Source organism: Phaseolus vulgaris, chromosome 4 (genome assembly GCF_051622355.1).
Source record: "Phaseolus vulgaris cultivar YP4 chromosome 4, ASM5162235v1, whole genome shotgun sequence".
Taxonomy (NCBI): Eukaryota; Viridiplantae; Streptophyta; class Magnoliopsida; order Fabales; family Fabaceae; genus Phaseolus; species Phaseolus vulgaris.
The window spans coordinates 42,185,885-42,192,124 of record NC_143501.1 but is presented as its reverse complement, the minus strand read 5'-3'; the positions used below and the strand labels follow the sequence as shown (position 1 = coordinate 42,192,124).

The 6,240-nt window shown below is 34.9% G+C and overlaps 1 pseudogene; it reads right to left on the bottom strand.

Annotated features, from left to right (window-relative positions):
* On the bottom strand, positions 1-5,657 carry LOC150028091 (uncharacterized; annotated as a pseudogene).
* Between the last annotated feature and the right edge of the window lie 583 nt (positions 5,658-6,240).

Here is a 6,240-nt window from a genome sequence, read left to right as displayed (position 1 = left end):
CTATACTAGAGTGTTATACATGGTTATAAAATACTTTGACCATGTTGTTCTCACATACTCCAATGCTTCTAAATCTAGCGGGTGTTGGTCGTTGAAGAACGGTGACATTTGAAATTTTTTGAATTAGTGCATGAATAATAAATCTCAAATTTTAAAGTGTTTATTGTATTGAGGTATTACCTTATCCCAACCTTTCTTAATTTCAGCTTGCAAAATAGTCAACATCTACTGCATAACATAATAACCGCACTCATAATTTTCAGGTTGCCTGTTGGACTGCATGTGAAAATAAATGTATTAAATGAATGAGTGAAACACATTAAATTAAGTGAACAAATATACTTTAAATACCTTAAGGTACATCCAAGTGAGTTTTTGTGCGTTTGAAGTTCTCCTCCCACACAACATATTATATCCAGAGTAAGCAATAAAATAATAAGATTTCATGTTAGAATACATAACATTATATAATATATAAGTAATAATAAATGTTAAATGAAACTGTCGTACCTATCTATAATGTTTTTAAAATAGGCAGGAGGTTTTTTATGTAAGGAGCAAAACCATGTAGCGGTATGATCTTGAACAGATATGATCATTAGTTGCCAATGACGCATGTATAACAAATCAGTTAATTAGTTTCTCTTATTTCAATAATTTATTAAAACTTATTTAATAAATAAGAACTTACTCAAGGATGTACGAAGCAAAATAAATGTGTTTTCCACCACTCTTTAACAAATATGTTTGTGTTTTCGACTTCTTGTTTCCAATTGATTGAGTGATTTGAGGGTCTAAAAACCCATATATATTGTGTTTCCCCTCATCAAAGCATAATCCAGAAAGATACCTAAATTTCAATAAGTTAGTACTAATATATTTAATAAATCAAAAGTATAAAGATTTTAAAATTTGAACTTACATCATCCATAATTGTAAAATTGTTATGTTAATCTCTTGATCTCCAGATGCAAGGTCCAACAAATCAGACATGTGAATGTACAACGGTAGATTACTATGCCTTCCAAAAACATTGGCATCCCATGGAACCTCTAAGACGGTTGTATCTAAAGCTGTAGCAACTTCTACCAATGCCGCTAGAGGATCATCAATGGAGACTATTTTCTTCTTTTCCAGAGGCAGATTTGTCTAAGGTTCTTGCTACTCATCAAAACAAACAAATACTTAAATTAGTTAGAATGTAAATATATCTGATATATAATTCTATTAGTATTAGTGCAAAGATACCATAGAGTCTATAGGTCTGACGAATTTTCTAGGCCAGGCAACAAAAGTATGTAATGCCTCTGCTACAATTGTGACCTCTGATGTCGGCACAGGAACTGCAAGATCACCATAAAGGACCTTCTCCACCGTGACCTTCATGAAATTAGAAGGAAGAGGCACATTGTGTAACATTGTGACCCCTTCATAACACTTACCCAAGACAACGAGTCAGATCAAAGAATTACACTCAACATATAATTCGCATTGGCTAGTTGAGCCAAAGTCATCCCCTGATAGATCAACTGCTGAACAACTCCCTTTAATGCTGACTTTCTTAATAGGAGGTGGAGGTGGTTCATCTTCTACCATAATAGGTGGTTGCTGTGACAGTCCTAAACCCTCCCACCGCTTTTTGAACTCCATTTCCATTCGCGCACTAAACTCCTCCATGAAGCTTTCTTTAAGCTCTTGAGTTACCTCAACCTTTAACTGCTCACGTAGTTGTAGTAAATACTCTTGGCTAGGTTCATTGGACAATTGTTCCTTGATGTGTGATGGAGGTCCAAAGTATGACCGAACCGAACCCCATATCCAGCTACACAAACACGTCCAGGGTGTTCAGGTCGTCCGAGAGCAACATTAAGAATATCATTGCGACCACATGGTTTAAAAGTCCCCTGTGTTGATTGCTCATTAAGAGAATCCTAAAACAAATGAAAAGAAATTGTCAAACTTCAACACATTGAATTTAAAATAACACATAGAAAACATATTTCTTACAATGCGTTCAACTGTTTGTTTTGTAGACTTAGAACTCCATGTCCCTAATGGGTTTATATGGGCACCCTTCCACATCTCATGTCGGAGTGGTGGGGATGGAGGTCTTAAAGAATCTACACTATTCATTTCCTCAATGGAAGTAGAACATGCTTTAATCTTTTCTTCAAGCATCTTCTGCTCTAGCAACTTATATCCACCACGAGACAATAAGTGTGGCGTATCATTATGTGCCTGATTGGCTTTTGCTTTGTTCCGAACCTGCTATCATAACACTCAAAATTTACTAATACGTTAATATAAACTATATTCAAATATAAAAGTGATATTAACCTGCCATTTTTCAGTTTGTCGAATATTCACAAACTGCTGGCAAGTTTCTTCATCAATGGATGCATATTTTGCACAAGGATTTTCTTCTTTCCTTTCCCCATATATATAATCTGTTGTCAATTTTGATTTTAACTGACGAAACTTGACACCCACATCTGAAAGAACCTTCGCTTTCAAGGTTTCCACATTCGGGATCTTGTAATGCGTCTACATTGTTTGAAATAATTAGTTCATAAACAAAAACAAAGTATAAAAGAACTTTAGATTGAGCAAAGTAAAAACAGTTACATACCAGAATATCTTCCCAAATCATGTTTTTCTCGTGGTCAGGCACGTGATCCCAGGACTGAGTTAAGATAGAGATCCTTTCACGAGACAGTGCTCTGAGATAACTCCTATATTTCTTTGCATATTTCCCAGTGGCCACACCAGTGTGGATATCAATAGACAAAGGTATTTTGTCATCTTTATTTATCTTCTTAAACATATTCTTTAATCTTGTAGGTCCTCTACCAGTTTTTGAACAAGAAACTTTATCATCTGCCATGTTCTTGTTATCAAACAAATATGATAAGCATCAAGAATATGAAATATAATTAAAATGAAATATATTGTAAAACTAAACATGAATCACATGTACATACAAATATATATTCCTTCATCATGATCATTTCGAGTTGCATGTACAACATCAGCAACATCCTCGTACTTTTTATTGATGGTCGTTCTTGTAAGTGATTCAATCTCACAAATGTCATTGTTTGTATCTTCTGGGTCATTATGTTGTTTTTTTCCATGTAGCACAACAGACCAGTGGTCAGAAGTAGGATCTTGGATATAGAAAACTTGGGAAGCTTGATGTGCCATTATAAATGATTCGTCATGATAACCTATCTTTCGAAAGTCAACCAAAGTCATTCATGATTCATCAACTTTGACACCAGTCTTATTGTCAACCCACTTGCATTTGAAAACAGGTACAATAAACTTGGTATAATTAACTTCCCAAATCTCTACTATGACACCATAATAAGACATTGATCCCACAACAGGATTTTGATCATTTGCAGTTGAAAACTGCATAGACTCAGCCTCCAAGGTGACTCCGCTATTTTGCACTGTACTCCTATCATCTCGAGACTTTGTGTAAAACAAACAACCATTTACTTCGTAGCCAGAACAACATAAAACATCAAATTTGAGACCATTTGCAAGCTATGTTAATGTTTCAGATGCTGATGGATCATTCATTATTTGTTGCTTAAACCATGACATGAAAGTTTTGTTATGCTCAATTAACACCCATTTTTCTGATTGTTTTGGATTTTTATATTTGACAATGTCTTTGTGTATATCTAAGTATGGTAACACCTCATCAGTGTTATTCAAGATATACAAGTGTGCTTGCAGAACCTCTTCTCTAGATTTGCTTATGACATGTACACCTTTTGAAGATTTACTTATGAATCTACGAGAGTGCCAACCTTTTTCAAGAATTCCTATACATTTGGCTTTTGACATGTACTCAGAACAAAACTCAATAGATTCTTCTGAAATGTATCTTTCAATAATGGAAGCTTTTGGACGACATTGATTCTTCACATATCCCTTCAAAATCTTCATGTATCGTTCAACTGGATACATCCATCGCATATAAACTGGCCCACACAATCTGATTTCTCTTACAAGATGAACAACCAAGTGTACCATAATATCAAAAAAAGATGGAGGAAAAACCATCTCGAGTTGACACAAGATAACAATTATTTCTTATTCAAGTTCATCCAACTTCTGAGTGTCAATCTCTTTACTACATATGGAATTGAAAAATGAACATAGTCGAGTGATTGTATGCCTAACATTTTTGGGCAAGATTCCACGAATAGCCACCGATAGTAATTGTTGCATTAGAACGTGACAATCATGTGACTTTAAGTCAATTAGTTTCAAATCATTCATAGATACAAGACTCTTCACATTTGAAGAGTAGCCTTGTGGTACCTTAACACCTTTAAGACATTCACAAAAACTTGTTTTCTCTTTCTTTGACAAAGTGTAACACACTGCAGGCAAGTATGTACGTTTACCAACTTCTCTCAGTGTCAATTCCTCTCGTATATTCATCTCAATCAAATCCAGACGTGCATTCACACCATCCTTTGTTTTGCCTTTAATGTTCAAAAGTGTTCCTATTAGACTATCACACACATTCTTTTCTACGTGCATTACATCTAGACAGTGTCTAACATCTAACTTACACCAATACGGAAGATAAAAAAAGATTGATCTCTTCTTCCATATTTCATTCACAGTTTGCTTCTTCTTCATTTTTCCAAAAGTCACATTAACATTTTTGATTTTTTTCATAAATTTCAACACCACTTAAGGGAGTGGGACAAATGTCATGTTCTTGGTATCCGTTAAAAGCTTTTTTCAATCTACGATACAGAATGATATTTCTTTAGAAATCTACGATGCCCAAGATACACGGTTTTTCTTCCATGTTTCAACTGCTCATAAGATGTCTTGTCTTGACATATTGGACATGCTCTATGGCCTTTCACACTATAACTTGACAAGTTTCCATATGCAGGGAAGTCATTGATAGTACAAAACAACATCGCATGCAATCAGAAAAATTCATTCTTAAACGCGTCAAACACATCAACCCCTTCATTCCACAATAATTTCAAATCTTCAATCAATGGATTAAGATAAACATCTATGTCATTTCCAGGTTGTTTTGGACCAGAGATCATCATAGATAACATAATGTATTTGCGCTTCATACACAAAGCAGAAGGTAAGTTGTAAATCACTAACAAAACGGGCCATGAACTATGATTACTACTTAAATTTCCAAAGGGATTCATTCCATCAGTTGCCAATCCAAGTCTTAAGTTTCTTGATTCTTTTCCAAATTCAGGAAATTCTTTATCAATATTCTTCCACTGCAAAGAATCAGCAGGATGACGAAGTAGTCCATCACATTTTCTATTATCTACATGCCACCTAAGGTTTTTAGCGTCATCTGCATTTGCAAACAAAAGCTTAAGCCTTGGAATTATTGGAAGATACCAAACAACCTTAGCAGGAGGACCTTCCTTTGTGAATTCATCAATTTCATCATTCTGACCAACTTTAACTTTATAACGTGACAAACCACATCTGGGACATGTTCTTAAATCTTCATACTCATTTCTGTATAAAATAAAATCGTTAGGACATGAATGTATTTTTCTATACTCCATACCCATTGGACAAAATATTTTTTTTGCCTCATAATTTCGATTGGGCAAGGTATTTCCTTATGGAAGCATGTCCTTAAGCAATTGAAGCAATTTTGTAAAACTTTTGTCGGTCCATCCATTCATTGCCTTTAAATTCATCAACCTTAACACTGCTGATAATTGTGTGAATTCAGTTGAACCAGGATACAAAGGAGTCTCTGCATCATTAGACATATTTTCAAAAACTGCATTAGCAATAGATTCTGCTCCCACATCACGAATCATGTCTTCTAATCTATCATCCATTTAGAAATGAACTACCTCCGAAGCTCCGCACACACTTGGCAAGTCTAACAATTCACCATGCCACGTCCATGTTGTATAACTTTTCAAAAATCCATCACACAAAAGATGTTCTCTAATTTCGGAAACACTTAATATCCTTCCATTCAAACAATTGACACAAGGACACCTTATCCTTACTCCATTATTACAACTAACGGCATTATGTTATGCGAATTGTATGAATTCTTCCACCCCTTTTTCGTAAGTATCACTTATTCGTGGTGTATTAATCCAACTCCGATCCATAGAACTGCTAAACTAAGAACCAGTGCGTTCAAAAGGCAATCATTAAAAAACAAATCAAAATTGCCGAAGGTCGGACACCTCC